This window comes from Notothenia rossii (assembly GCF_949606895.1).
Source record: "Notothenia rossii genome assembly, chromosome: 7".
NCBI classification, from domain to species: domain Eukaryota; kingdom Metazoa; phylum Chordata; class Actinopteri; order Perciformes; family Nototheniidae; genus Notothenia; species Notothenia rossii.
In genome coordinates, this window is record NC_136905.1 from 5707992 (window position 1) to 5721391 (window position 13400).

Below are 13400 nucleotides of genomic sequence, written 5' to 3' on the forward strand. Positions count from 1 at the left end.
TCTAGTATCGATATTTTCAAACGTAACGTAATATCGGAAGTATCGATATTTTGGGATCGATCCGCCCACCCCTATTCATACAGGCTATGGTACATGTAGGGAGTTATACTTCATTAAAGTAAGTAATTATTCGGAGGGTGTGGTTTCAAAAACAGACTCAAGGTTTTTCCATCACTCCCTAAGATTACTACATTTACAAAAAGTGAATAAAGGCAAGTGTTAAACTATGCCGAACAAACACAGACGTTAAGCATACAATCATGGGATGGAGCAGAAGAACTCAGTGAGAGCAGGTATGAGATCAATCTGATTATTACATGTGTTAAACTGTGTGGGAAATGTAAATAATAACGCATGCACATTTCAACATGTCTACCTAAGAAACCCGTAGCTTTCATAAACTATGGGTAATATCATAATCTATGTAGGCCTACCCTGTGTTTGGCTTAGAGATGTCCCGATCCGATCACGTGATCGGGGATCGGAGCCGATCACGTGATTTTCAAAAGACCGGAATCGGGAGGAAAAAAATCGGGGATCGGGATTTTTTTATTTTTTTATTTTTTTATAAATACTTTTTTAAAAATGTTGTATTCAATGTTACAAAACAAAAATGACCATGTTCAAGTCTTAAAGTCATCCTGAGGCCTTAGTTTTGGTTTCAAATTACAGAACATCACGTATGTGTTGCTTCTTTGGGGCTTGTTTTCATAGACCTGCTTATTTCTCTCAAATCTGGCCACAGAGTGGGCAGGGCGCAGTGTCTAATTGTAGCAGTAAGCTAACGAGTACTGAAAGCTTTATTTTGTTTTGATCCAATGCTGCACAACTGAACTGATCCAATGCTGCTGTGAAAGAAAGAAGCTATATCCATGTTGGATAGAATATCCATTTTAATGACGACGGGATTCATGAACTTTGGGATCATAATGCATGTATTGAATGGATTTTTGTATTTTAAATAATAATCTGAAGCCAAAATCCTGATTAGTAAATAAATTAGAATAATAAAGGGCTTTACAATCCTTGCATAACTTGCAGATGCTTCATTTAAAAGCAACTAATTAAGACATCACAATAAAACAGACAGACAGACAGACAGACAGACAGACAGACGGACATACAGACAGACAGATAGACAGACAGATAGACAGACAGACAGGTAGACAGACAGACAGACAGACGGACAGACGGACAGACGGATGGACGGACGGACAGGCAGACAGACAGACAGACGGACAGACGGACAGACAGACAGACAGACAGATGGACAGACGGACAGACAGGCAGACAGACAGACGGACAGACGGACAGACAGACAGACAGACCGACAGACAGACAGACAGACAGACAGACAGACAGACAGACAGACAGACAGACAGACAGACAGACAGACAGACAGACAGACAGACAGACAGACAGACAGACAGACAGACAGACAGACAGACAGACAGACAGACAGACAGACAGACAGACAGACAGACAGACAGACAGACGGATAGAGATTATTTTGTTACAGAAGTGTGTTCAACATTAAAATACAAATTGTTAAAAAGTGAAATAGAGAACTCACATTTAAACATGAAATGAAAATGAAAAAATAGTATATCGAATATAAACAATATAAAATATTCTGGATAACACAAATGTTCTTAAAAAAATCTAACATACAGGAGCACAGACATACATACACTTAGAATAGTATATAATATACTAATAATATAGAAAATTGCAAATTGTTCATGCTTCACAGGAACTTCTTTAAAGGTGCAACTCCACTATAATGTATTATTCTTATTAATGTTCTCTGTGCTTTTATTTAAGTAATTGGTATGTAAGCTGAGATATACATAGATATCTTGCTACATGATTAAGGAGAGATGTATGTAACTATTCTGCACACATTTGAGTCTGTATGCGGGTGTATGTTGTTGTATGTATGTCATGTCTGAATGTTTACAAAAATGACAATAAAAAGAGTATTCAAAGAATAAAGGTGAATCTCAGCTCAAACCACTAGAGGTCAGCCTTCCCTCTTCCTGTCTGACAGGTCTAATCGAGTGACAGATGAACACATGAGTTCATGCCCCACTTCTCTCTCTCTCTATGTAACTCTCTCCCACTCCCCCTCCTCTCTCAATCAGCCCAAATAATTAAATGCTGACTTCTCAAAGCGCTGAGCGTCAGTATGCCTGTCTCAGCATAGCAAGCCTGAGAGAGAGAGAGAGAGAGAGAGAGAGAGAGAGAGAAAAAGAGAAAGAGAGAGAGGAGGGGGGAGAAGAGGAACAAGAAATAACTTTCTCTGGTTTCTAACTGCCTTGCCGAGGGGCTTCAGCACTGCGCTTCTGTGAAGGTAGGTGAGAGGCTGCTTCTGTGTCTCTGTGTGTTTGATTGGGATATTCCTGCTGGAATGATCCACACTTTAATCTTTAAAGGGGAAAGGCCGTCATGTGTGTGACTTTGGATTTGACACGGGACAAAGCTGCAGGATGAGTGCGTTAATCGTCGTCCCAAAAATCAAATGTTTCATGCTGGAGTTTGGCGACTTTGATGCTCAATTGGACTTATTTGAATTTTCACGCTGACATGAGTTTCCGTGCCGAAACTCTGACACCCTGCTGGGGGTCAGAGGAAAACTGAAATACTGTCGCTCAAATGAAGCCATCAGTGTGGCATGTGGAGGGGTTAAGCCGTCCAATAGCTGCTCAATGCCGGCCCGTTAATTCATCACAGGGGATTTGGAGATGTTTTCTCAGTGGGCTGCAGAGTGGAAAACCGTGGAGAAGGGTTTAAATTCGCCCTCCCTCGTTTGAGTATCTGTCGCTGGATTAAACTGTCTTTTGGGGGACTGACTCCTTCGGGTGCCTGCTTGTTATGTAGATTTGACCTTTTTTGCCGAATCGTCTCAGTTACAATGCCTTGTTTTATTGATTTACAGAAAAACAATTCCACTTGTTGCTTCTTCGAGTATCTGCATGAGTGCTGTGCAGCAGTTAAACCTTGATGGACGTTTCTCTTGACTAAATTCCCCCTTATGAAGCCAATGATCCCAAGCGGCTCTCTTGGCACTAGCATGGTGCTTAAGAATACAATCAAACACCTTCAAACGGCCCTATAGGTTTCATAGTGCCTTGTTTGTGTACCAGATGAATGGTAGTCCAATATCCACTCTCTTTTTGGCTCTGGTTTGGTCTCCACACACTTTATAAGAAAAATAGCAGCCTCTTTTGTTGCTAAATGGTTTGCTGAGGTAATTAACTAGATATGACTTTACTGCAGATTCAACTCAATTACAGTGAGTGTATTGAGAAACAGAAAAATATCTTTGGCATCGTTTCACAGCCGTTCCAAATGGGTGGACTATTCGTTATTTCAAATTAAACTTTTAAACTTGCAACCGAGCTGTTCTCTGGGCCTCAAATAGTTGCACAGTTTCAAGGAGCGAGCAACCTAAGCTGGGGAGTATTCGCACGGCTGGAAGTAGCTGACTTGTGAAGCTAAAATTAAGCCGAGGGCAGATTGGGAATGTTACACTTTGGCGGTAAGACGTGGAGAAGGCGACCTGCGGATGGTGACACATCTTCTGAGCTATCGGTGGCATTTAAAACAACTTCTGCTACCATTGCATAAAAACAAATAGACCTCTCCACCCAACAAAGATCGCCGGATCTGAGAGAAATAACCTCAAAGTGTATTTTCTGCTCCAGTAAAAGCAGACGCCTTGGCACAGAAGCAGAGTGTAAATCATCCCCGAGCATTTATGAGTGTATAACCTCTGTCACTGAAATCCAAACCCTTGTTCTGGTCTTTGACTTATAAAACACACAGTAACTCCTCTGCTGCTTCGCTCGGTGCTTTAACTTTCACATAGAAGCTCCTATTGGACGAGGAGAAGAAGACATTGAACAAGCGCACATGCTCAGGATTTTATTGGACGTGTTTCCAAATTAAGTGCCTTTTTCCACGCAGACTTTTACCCATCTTCAGAGGCGGGAGAATTACTCAGATCTTGTACTTGAGTAAAAGTAGAAGTACTCAGATCTTGTACTTGAGTGAAAGTAGAAGTACTCAGATCTTGTACTTGAGTAAAAGTAGAAGTACTCAGATCTTGTACTTGAGTAAAAGTAGAAGTACTCAGATCTTGTACTTGAGTGAAAGTAGAAGTACTCAGATCTTGTACTTGAGTAAAAGTAGAAGTACTCAGATCTTGTACTTGAGTAAAAGTAGAAGTACTCAGATCTTGTACTTGAGTAAAAGTAGAAGTAGGACTACTCAGATCTTGTACTTGAGTAAAAGTAGAAGTACTCAGATCTTGTACTTGAGTGAAAGTAGAAGTACTCAGATCTTGTACTTGAGTAAAAGTAGAAGTACTCAGATCTTGTACTTGAGTGAAAGTAGAAGTACTCAGATCTTGTACTTGAGTAAAAGTAGAAGTACTCAGATCTTGTACTTGAGTAAAAGTAGAAGTACTCAGATCTTGTATTTGAGTAAAAGTAGAAGTACTCAGATCTTGTACTAGAGTAAAAATAGAAGTACTCAGGTCTTGTACTTGAGTAAAAGTAGAAGTACTCAGGTCTTGTACTTGAGTGAAAGTAGAAGTACTCAGATCTTGTACTTCAATAAAAGTAGAAGTACTCAGGTCTTGTACTTGAGTAAAAGTAGAAGTACTCATGTCTTGTACTTGAGTGAAAGTAGAAGTACTCAGATCTTGTACTTCAGTAAAAGTAGAAGTACTCAGATCTTGTACTTGAGTAAAAGTAGAAGTACTCAGGTCTTGTACTTGAGTGAAAGTAGAAGTACTCAGATCTTGTACTTCAATAAAAGTAGAAGTACTCAGATCTTGTACTTGAGTAAAAGTAAAAGTACTCAGGTCTTGTACTTGAGTGAAAGTAGAAGTACTCAGATCTTGTACTTCAGTAAAAGTAGAAGTACTCAGATCTTGTACTTGAGTAAAAGTAGAAGTATTCAGATCTTGTACTTGAGTAAAAGTAGAAGTATTCAGATCTTGTACTTGAGTAAAAGTAGAAGTACTCAGATCTTGTACTTGAGTAAAAGTAGAAGTAATCAGATCTTGTTCTTGAGTAAAAGTAGAAGTACTCAGATCTTGTACTTGAGTAAAAGTAGAAGTACCAGAGTGTAGGAATAATCTGTTACAGTAAAAGTCCTGCATTCAAAATGTTCCTCAAGTGAAAGTAGAAAAGTATTCTCATCAAAATATAGTGAAAGACAGTAAAAGTAGTGATTATGCAGATTGATCCATTTCAGAATAATAGATATGATATGTTTTATAATGATTGATCAGTAAAGTGTTCTCAAAGCTGGTAAAGGAGCAGCTAGTTTGAATGACTTTGTATACTGCAGGGTAGCTGGTGGATTTACTCCAGGTGGAACTAAAGTCTGATTTAACACTTGATTATATTTCACATCACTCATCCACATCTGTGAAGTAACTAAAGGTATTAAATACATGGAGTGGAGTAAAAGTACACCATGTACCTCTGAACTGTAGTGGGGTCGAAGTAAAAAGCAGCATAACATGGAAATACTCAAGTTAAGTACAAGTATCTCTTAATTGCACTTGAGTAAATGTACTTAGTCACTTCCCACCGCTGCCCATCTTTACTAAAATCCGTGTGTTTTTAAAGATTAGACATTTCCTGTATCAGACCTCTCTGAACTCTTTAACTGCTGTGACCAAAGTGGAAAAACAAATGGTAACAGATGGTTGGAGACGGTGATAAACAGAGCAGCTGCTGGAGCCCCTGTTGGAGGAAACATTTGCTCCATGAGATTTCTGACATGTTAGCTGTAATTTATGACGATACAACCCCAAACACAATGAAGGTACAGTCAAATTACAATCCCAACATACTCTCTGCCTCCTATACAATTGGACCTCTGCGAAAGCATGTGTTTGGGTGATCAGCTGCTCCGATGTGAAGGAATGATAGGTCAGAGTTCACTTTGGTCCGTCCTCTGAAGCGACCTGGCTAAAATAATCTTAAAAAACAAAAGAAGAGGTTGCCTTACGTCACACAACAGAAGAACCGCACCATTTTAAAAGGTGAATTGTTACCTTGAATGCAAATAGGCAAAAGTTAGTTCACGCTGACTGTCATTTTTAACGATCAATTAACTCAGCCCTAAGGCATTTGTTGCAGGAGAATGCAACATTAATTAATTATTCTTGTGGTAATGATGACACATTCTGATCTGACTTGCTAAGAAGAGTCACAAGTAGGTAACGTGTCCGGGTCAAACATGACTCCATGTGCTTTTTCTGGAGTTGACAGCAGGGGTGTTGTCTTTTCGTAGGCCGACCCGGAATAAGCAATGTTTTTCTTCCATTGGATTTCAGAATACTGCATAAAAAAGTTGTTTGGCAAACACACGTTTATGATACGTACACATCTGGTCCAGCAGGATCATCTCTATATTTATAAAAGTTGACGCATGTATGCAAACACCACACGTAAACAAATGTAGGCTTTAAACAAACTACGTCACATGACTTCACGTCACAACCGTCAAGCTATAGGCGGCTAATGTTCGGCGTGGTGACATTTAATGGTTTCATTCAGTCTCTAGTTAGCCACCTCCACCAGTGGGTTATTTACTGACGTGATATAACAAATATCTTCAGCTTGTTTTAACCACAGACGTTATTTTAGCCTTCTAACCAAAAACATAATTGACTGACTATTATACGAGGGAACCAGAAGTCAAAACTAATTTTGAACGTTAGATTTATGTCACACATGAGGGACGAATCAGACCTGGCACTCTTTCAGGTGGGGTATTAATACCTAAAGATATACAGTAGCTGCCATTAACCACCCCAATAAAATGGAGACATACGTTTATGACCATGGACTGTAGTTTATAACCAAGCTTAGCTCATGTCACGGATCTCATAAAGACAGCTACTGCAGGATGAGATTTAATCCTAAAAAGAAAGCCAGCTGTCGGCCGCCTCGCTGCTCCACTCTCCGTTTGTTGTGGTTTGTATAGAAATCCTTCTGGTGACAGACGCTCGTTCACGAACACACGGGCTGTTTCTGCTGTGGTCGGGCGGAGCGTGTGGAACGAGCCAAATGAAATGTCAAAACAATGAAAACACAATGTTGGGTCTGGATGTTTATCAGGGTGTCACTTCCTGTTATCTGCCAAAGCCCATGCAGTTATTTTGACTACTAGTTTATATTGGACTGCTGACAGGAAATAGTCCCTCAGAATTAAAGGCAGAATCAGAATACTTCATTTTTCAAAGGGCACTTGGGTTTCCTGAAATTAAGAATGTACACAACAAATCATATTTTAAAATAAAAATGTATTTAAAGATAAGAATTAAAAGAAAATGTCCAATAAAAGATTAAATAAAGCGGTATAAATACATGTATATGAACATAGGAAGTTTAAATGTGTACCATTTTCCACAATTTATATAATATACAAGATACAACAATATTGATTACATTTGGATGTGTAATTATTTTAGCATGCTACAAGAGGAGACGTACAGTTATAACTTTAAACCAACGTCTCCATCTAAATATGTGTAGGTCAAAGTATTTTGTTCCCAGTTCCTTGACTGGCAGGCTGATGGTCCGCAGTTGTCTGAGCGCTCACACTTAGCTCGAGTGTAAGAAGACAGACGTGTATTTAACGCAACATAAGCACGGATCAAAGGCTTGACTGCAAGATATTCACATGAGACTCGTTTGGACGGACACTGGGTCGCATACATTCACTGGATAATTCACAGGCTGCTCTCTATAGGGCGGCTCCAATTGATTTGATCATTCTCTAATGGCGCATTTCCACTGCAGCGCGTAGCACGGTTTAAGCGTGCCGTGCCAAACCCGGCCCGTTTTTTGTTGTGTTTCCACTAGGGGTAGTTCCGGCTCAGGGCTACCTTTTCACAGTTTTTCTGGCCCTCCAAAATCGTGGTTCTTTCCGGGTCAACAACCGGGCTGAATATGCTAAACTAATGACGTGAGTGGCTACAACTACAACACAATGAACATGAACAATGATTTAATTGTAATACACGTTTCAAAGTGATGCCGAAGTAACAACATACTGATACCGGTTAGTAAAAACCATGAATGAATGCTTTGACAAGTCTGCAGACAGACGGCAGGCGAGACACCTTTTAAAATGCGTGTTTTCTAAATGGAGATTGGCTAAGCTAACGCAGTATATGCTCCGACCGTCCACACTCACAACAACGGCCTACAAACATAAATAAACCAGCGACTGTATTCTCCATGACACAGACAGTCTGTGGTTTGTACTTGTTTAACTTTTGTCTAGTTTCTGAACAGATATGAGGAGCTGTGAGCTCTGAGGGCTAACAGCTAACGGCTGATGTTGGTTTTGTGTTTGGCATTGAAGATGACGTCACGGCTCTGCCTACACTGCGTTACTATAGTTACTGCCCCAGCTACTAAACTAATGGAAACGCAGCATAAAGTGAGCCTGGCCTACCAAGGCTTAACTATACCGTACTAAGCCGAGCGAGGCCCTGCAGTGGAAATGCGCCATAAGGCAGCAGTTCCCAACCAGCGAAGGCATTGCAAGTGGGCCGCCAAATAATTTGCAAAACATTATGATTTGTGTGGAAACATTTCATTATATTCATTATTTTATTTATTTTTTGAACCTCCTTTCCTTTCTCTTTCTCGATCCTCCTTAGCAACGGTCATTACAGTCCTTGACAGCGGTCTTTTCTACTGGATTAACAATGTGTCACATGTTCTGAATCGACCAATCTGAACTTAATTTAGCCTCCGTATTGTTTATGGTTGAATGTGGGCCGCGAACATTTTTAGATTCTTAAGTGGGCCCTGAGTTGAAAAGGGTTGTGAACTGCTGCTCTAAGGGAATGGCCCTCCAAATGAGAACGCTTGAAGTTTTGAATCTAAAATATTTGGTTTTATCTCACTGCTTACCAGAGGTGTGGATTTGAGTCACATGACTTGGCCTAATTGGAAGAGTTTAGAGTTGAATTAACAACATTAACACTACTGGCCAAAGTCAACTTTATTGTCAATCTTTCAGTTTGTGTGTACAGACAGAGAGATCGAAATAATGTTTCCCACAATCCCGAAGATGAAAAAGTACAAAGATATATTGAAATAACAAGATATACATATATACACACATGTACACCCACTTATACCACTTATACACACACATACATAATCAACATAGACACATTTATACGTGCACATTAGGAGGCATACATAAAAGGCACAACAGCAAAATAACAGTCACTTCAAAATGTGACGGCATCGATGACTTGTTGTGGCTTCACTTGAACTGGAGCCTTTGACTTGAAAATACTTTAAGAAATAACATTACTTTGCTGAGGGACAGTTAGGGAAATCCTACAAAACATAATTCATTTTGATTATACTTTTTAGTGTGGTCCAAGCTGGCAGAGAACTCACTGCTACATAGTTTGTGTTTCGCCTTTTTTATAAAAGACCTGTAGTGTTTTGGATCCGGTAGTATTTTTGACTTTTTATTTAATCATCCAGAATATTTTGTATTTTATATAATATTTTTCATTTAATTGTTAATTCTCTTATTCATTACATTACATGTCATTTGTTAGACGCTTTTATCCAAAGCAACTTACATACATTCAGTACTGTGGACAATCCCCACAGGAGCAATTGGAGGTGAATTGTCTTACCCAGGGACACAACGACATGCTGACTGCAGTGGGACTCAAACTTGCTATCCCCTGATTCGAAGTCCAGCACACTATCCACTGAGCCACAGCCACTCCACTTTTTAAAGTATTTAAAGTATTGTATTTTAATGTCTGAACACACTTCTGCTTCTGTGAAGAGAGAATCCATCCATCCATCCATCCATCCATCCATCCATCCATCCATCCATCCATCCATCCATCCATCCATCCATCCATCCATCCATCCATCCATCCATCCATCTACCCACCCATCCATCCATCCATCCATCCATCTACCCATCCATCCATCCATCCATCCATCCATCCATCCATCCATCCATCCATCCATCCATCCATCCATCCATCCATCCATCCATCCATCCATCCCTCTACCCACCCATCCATCCATCCATCCATCCATCCATCTACCCATCCATCCATCCATCCCTCCATCCATCTACCCATCCATCCATCCATCCATCTACCCACCCATCCATCCATCCATCTACCCACCCATCCATCCATCCATCCATCCATCTACCCATCCATCCATCCATCCCTCCATCCATCTACCCATCCATCCATCCATCCATCCATCCATCCATCCATCCATCTACCCACCCACCCATCCATCCATCCATCCATCCATCCATCCATCCATCTACCCATCCATCCATCCATCCATCCATCCATCCATCCATCCATCCATCCATCCATCCATCCCTCTACCCACCCATCCATCCATCCATCCATCTACCCACCCATCCATCCATCCATCCATCCACCATCCATCCCTCCATCCATCTACCCATCCATCCATCCATCTACCCATCCATCCATCCATCCATCTACCCACCCATCCATCCATCCATCCATCCATCCCTCTCTCCCTCTCTCTCTCTCTCTCTCTCTCTCTCTCTCGTTCTCTCTCTCTCTCTCTCTCTCTCTCTCTCTCTCTCTCTCTCTCTCTCTCTCTCTCTCTCTCTCTCTCTCTCTCACACACACACACACAGAAAGTGAGTGCAGTTTATCCTCCTCCTGGTCCTTTGAGCTTCAGCCTCCTTCCTCTCATCCTTTAAATCTCCTCAGTCTTCCTCTCTGATCCGGTGTTTTTGTCGTAGGATTTACGCGTTAGAGCCACACGGCGTCGGGAAGGAGCTGCCAGCTTACAGCAGCAAGCTGAATATTTTACAGAGCTAACATGCATGTCTATCTTCACACTGTACTTTTTACATGTATACTTCATTTATATGCCACTCCTCACACACTTCATGTAAATAATGTCCTTCTTTTAAACTGTGTTAGCTGTGATGTTGGCCCTTCATAGTGTCTGATAGTTTACAGATTTGTATCTTTCCCGGTCAACTTAATTTTTTTTTATTTCCTACTCTTTTTAAGTTTCAAATGATTAGCAATGCTGCTCTAACGAAAAAATGTTCCCAATTTGGTATCACCCTAAACCTAACCCAATAAATCCTGTATGAAATCATCATGTTCATAATCCAAGGGGTAATCAATCTAAGCTGTGAACGGTAATGGTAACAGACTCTATTTTCACCTCCCAACAAGTATTTGGAATTTAAAGGAGAGGTGTCATGGCCATTTCCACTGATCATAATTCCATTGTTGAGGTCTACTAAAATAGAAAAATACTGTGCAATTTTCCAAACTCACATTAGTTTCGCATACAGCATCTCTGTAAAGTATGTGTATTCAGCAGTATTCACTTTCTCCACTAAACGGCTCGCTGCAGCCAACCCTTCTACAAATATTGCATCAATATCTGTATTGATATCTTGAGCTGTATTTGTTGTATTCTAGCAAGGTGTTGTGTTTGTTTGGTTAATATCCCAATAATGGGCGTTATATTTGTATACCAATCATGAATGGTTTTGTTTTTGGAGAAAACATTTGTCTACTTTTGTCATTTTTTAATTCATTACCAGCCATTGTTTGATCGGGCATACAGTATGGTTTGTATCATGTGGTAGATGGTCACAAGACATGAAACGGAGTGTGTGTGTGTGTGTGTGTGTGTGTGTGTGTGTGTGTGTGTGTGTGTGTGCGTGCGTGCGTGCGTGCGTGTGTGTGTGTGTGTGTGTGCGTGTGTGTGTGTGTGTGTGTGTGCGTGTGTGCGTGCGTGTGTGTGTGTGTCCTTTCTAATAAAATGTAATCTGATCAGTGACTCCAGCCAAACAGGTGTATACCTTGAGAGGAACGAGGTGACGGACGGTCACAGTGTGTGAGTCAGGAACAGAGGACTGTTGTCAAACAAAGATCTTTGACTTTGGTTTGACAGAACTTTAAACAACCTTAATTTTGTACAGGAAGTAGTAACGTTGACACCACAAACACACAAACAAAGTATTATTTAGTTTTAATGACAATTTACATTCGGTTTTATATTATCATTAAAGCTGGAAATGAAAATTCGACACATTTAAAATCCTAATAGCTTTGTGGTTTCCAGGTTTGTGTTCAATACCAGACACTTTTTGACAACTATGTGTGTATTTGAAGTAAAAAAAGTATTCAATGACTCAATTGATATCAATAGGCGCTTTCACACCAAGTATTTTTCCCAGGAATAGTTCCCCAGAACTTTTATTTCCTGGAACTATCTAGTAAATCGCGTTCACACCGGAATAAGTCCCTGAGGGAGCCGCTAACGTCACTTCTTCTTAGGGATGTCCCGATCACCTTTTTTTGCTCTCGATCCGATTCCGATCATTTGATTTGGACAATTTGCCGATACCGATTTTTCCCGATCCGATCTTTATGCAATGCATTAAGACAAAAAAAAGCATTCAAGTTGTCACTTAAGGTTATTTTTTTATTTAAATTGGATATTCTATCCAACATGGATATAGCTTATTTCTTTCACAGCAGCATTGGATCAGTTCAGTTGTGCAGCATTGGATCAAAACAAAATAAAGCTTATCAGTACTCGTTAGCTTACTGCTACAATTAGACACTGCGCCCACTCTGTTGCCAGATCTGAGAGAAATAAGTAACCAGGTCTATGAAAACAAGCCCCAAAGAAGCAACACATACATGGTGTTCTGTAATTTGAAACCAAAACTAAAGCCTCAGGATGACTTTAAGACTTGAACATGGTCATTTTTGTTTTGTAACATTGAATAAAAATATAAATAAAAGTATTTATAAAAAAAAATAAAATAAAAAAAAATCCCGATCCCCGATTTTTTTCTCCCGATTCCGATCTTTTGAAAATCACGTGATCGGCTCCGATCCCCGATCACGTGACATCTCTAGTTGTTTCGTTTCGAGTGTTGTCCGTGTCTTTTTTGTTCAACTTTAATAGTGCATTTTCCTTTAATGAGAGTTAGTTGTAATGCGTTGTTGTCGTTTGTACTTAGCTCCACTCTTTCGTGTAACTTTCACATCCCCAAAAGACAAGATGGAGACGACCGAAACGCCCAACTGAAGGTTTTAAAACGGTTATACACAAAATAATAGTTGACGTTTCAATAACCTTGTCCACTTCCTTGTGTCTATATTTTGACTGCTAACAGGGATAACTGGTTGGACTTTACAGTGAAGTATTAAGGAGAACATATTATAGGCTTCTTGTCTTAGGTCATCCCCAACACTCAGTTCAATTTATGTCCTTCTTAAGTACAAATTGAAAATGGCCTGTGTAACTAAATAAGCCCCTGAGCATAAACGTGATAAT

General features: G+C 40.1%; 1 protein-coding gene across 1 annotated transcript in view; it reads left to right on the forward strand.

Annotated features, from left to right (window-relative positions):
* Nucleotides 1-2198: 2198 nt before the first annotated feature.
* Nucleotides 2199-13400, forward strand: part of tmod4 (tropomodulin 4 (muscle)) — a 30643-nt gene continuing 19441 nt past the window's right edge. The window contains exon 1 of the mRNA XM_079692901.1: nucleotides 2199-2353. The gene's annotated coding sequence lies outside the window, so the exon portion shown is untranslated. The remainder of the gene's footprint in view (nucleotides 2354-13400) is intronic.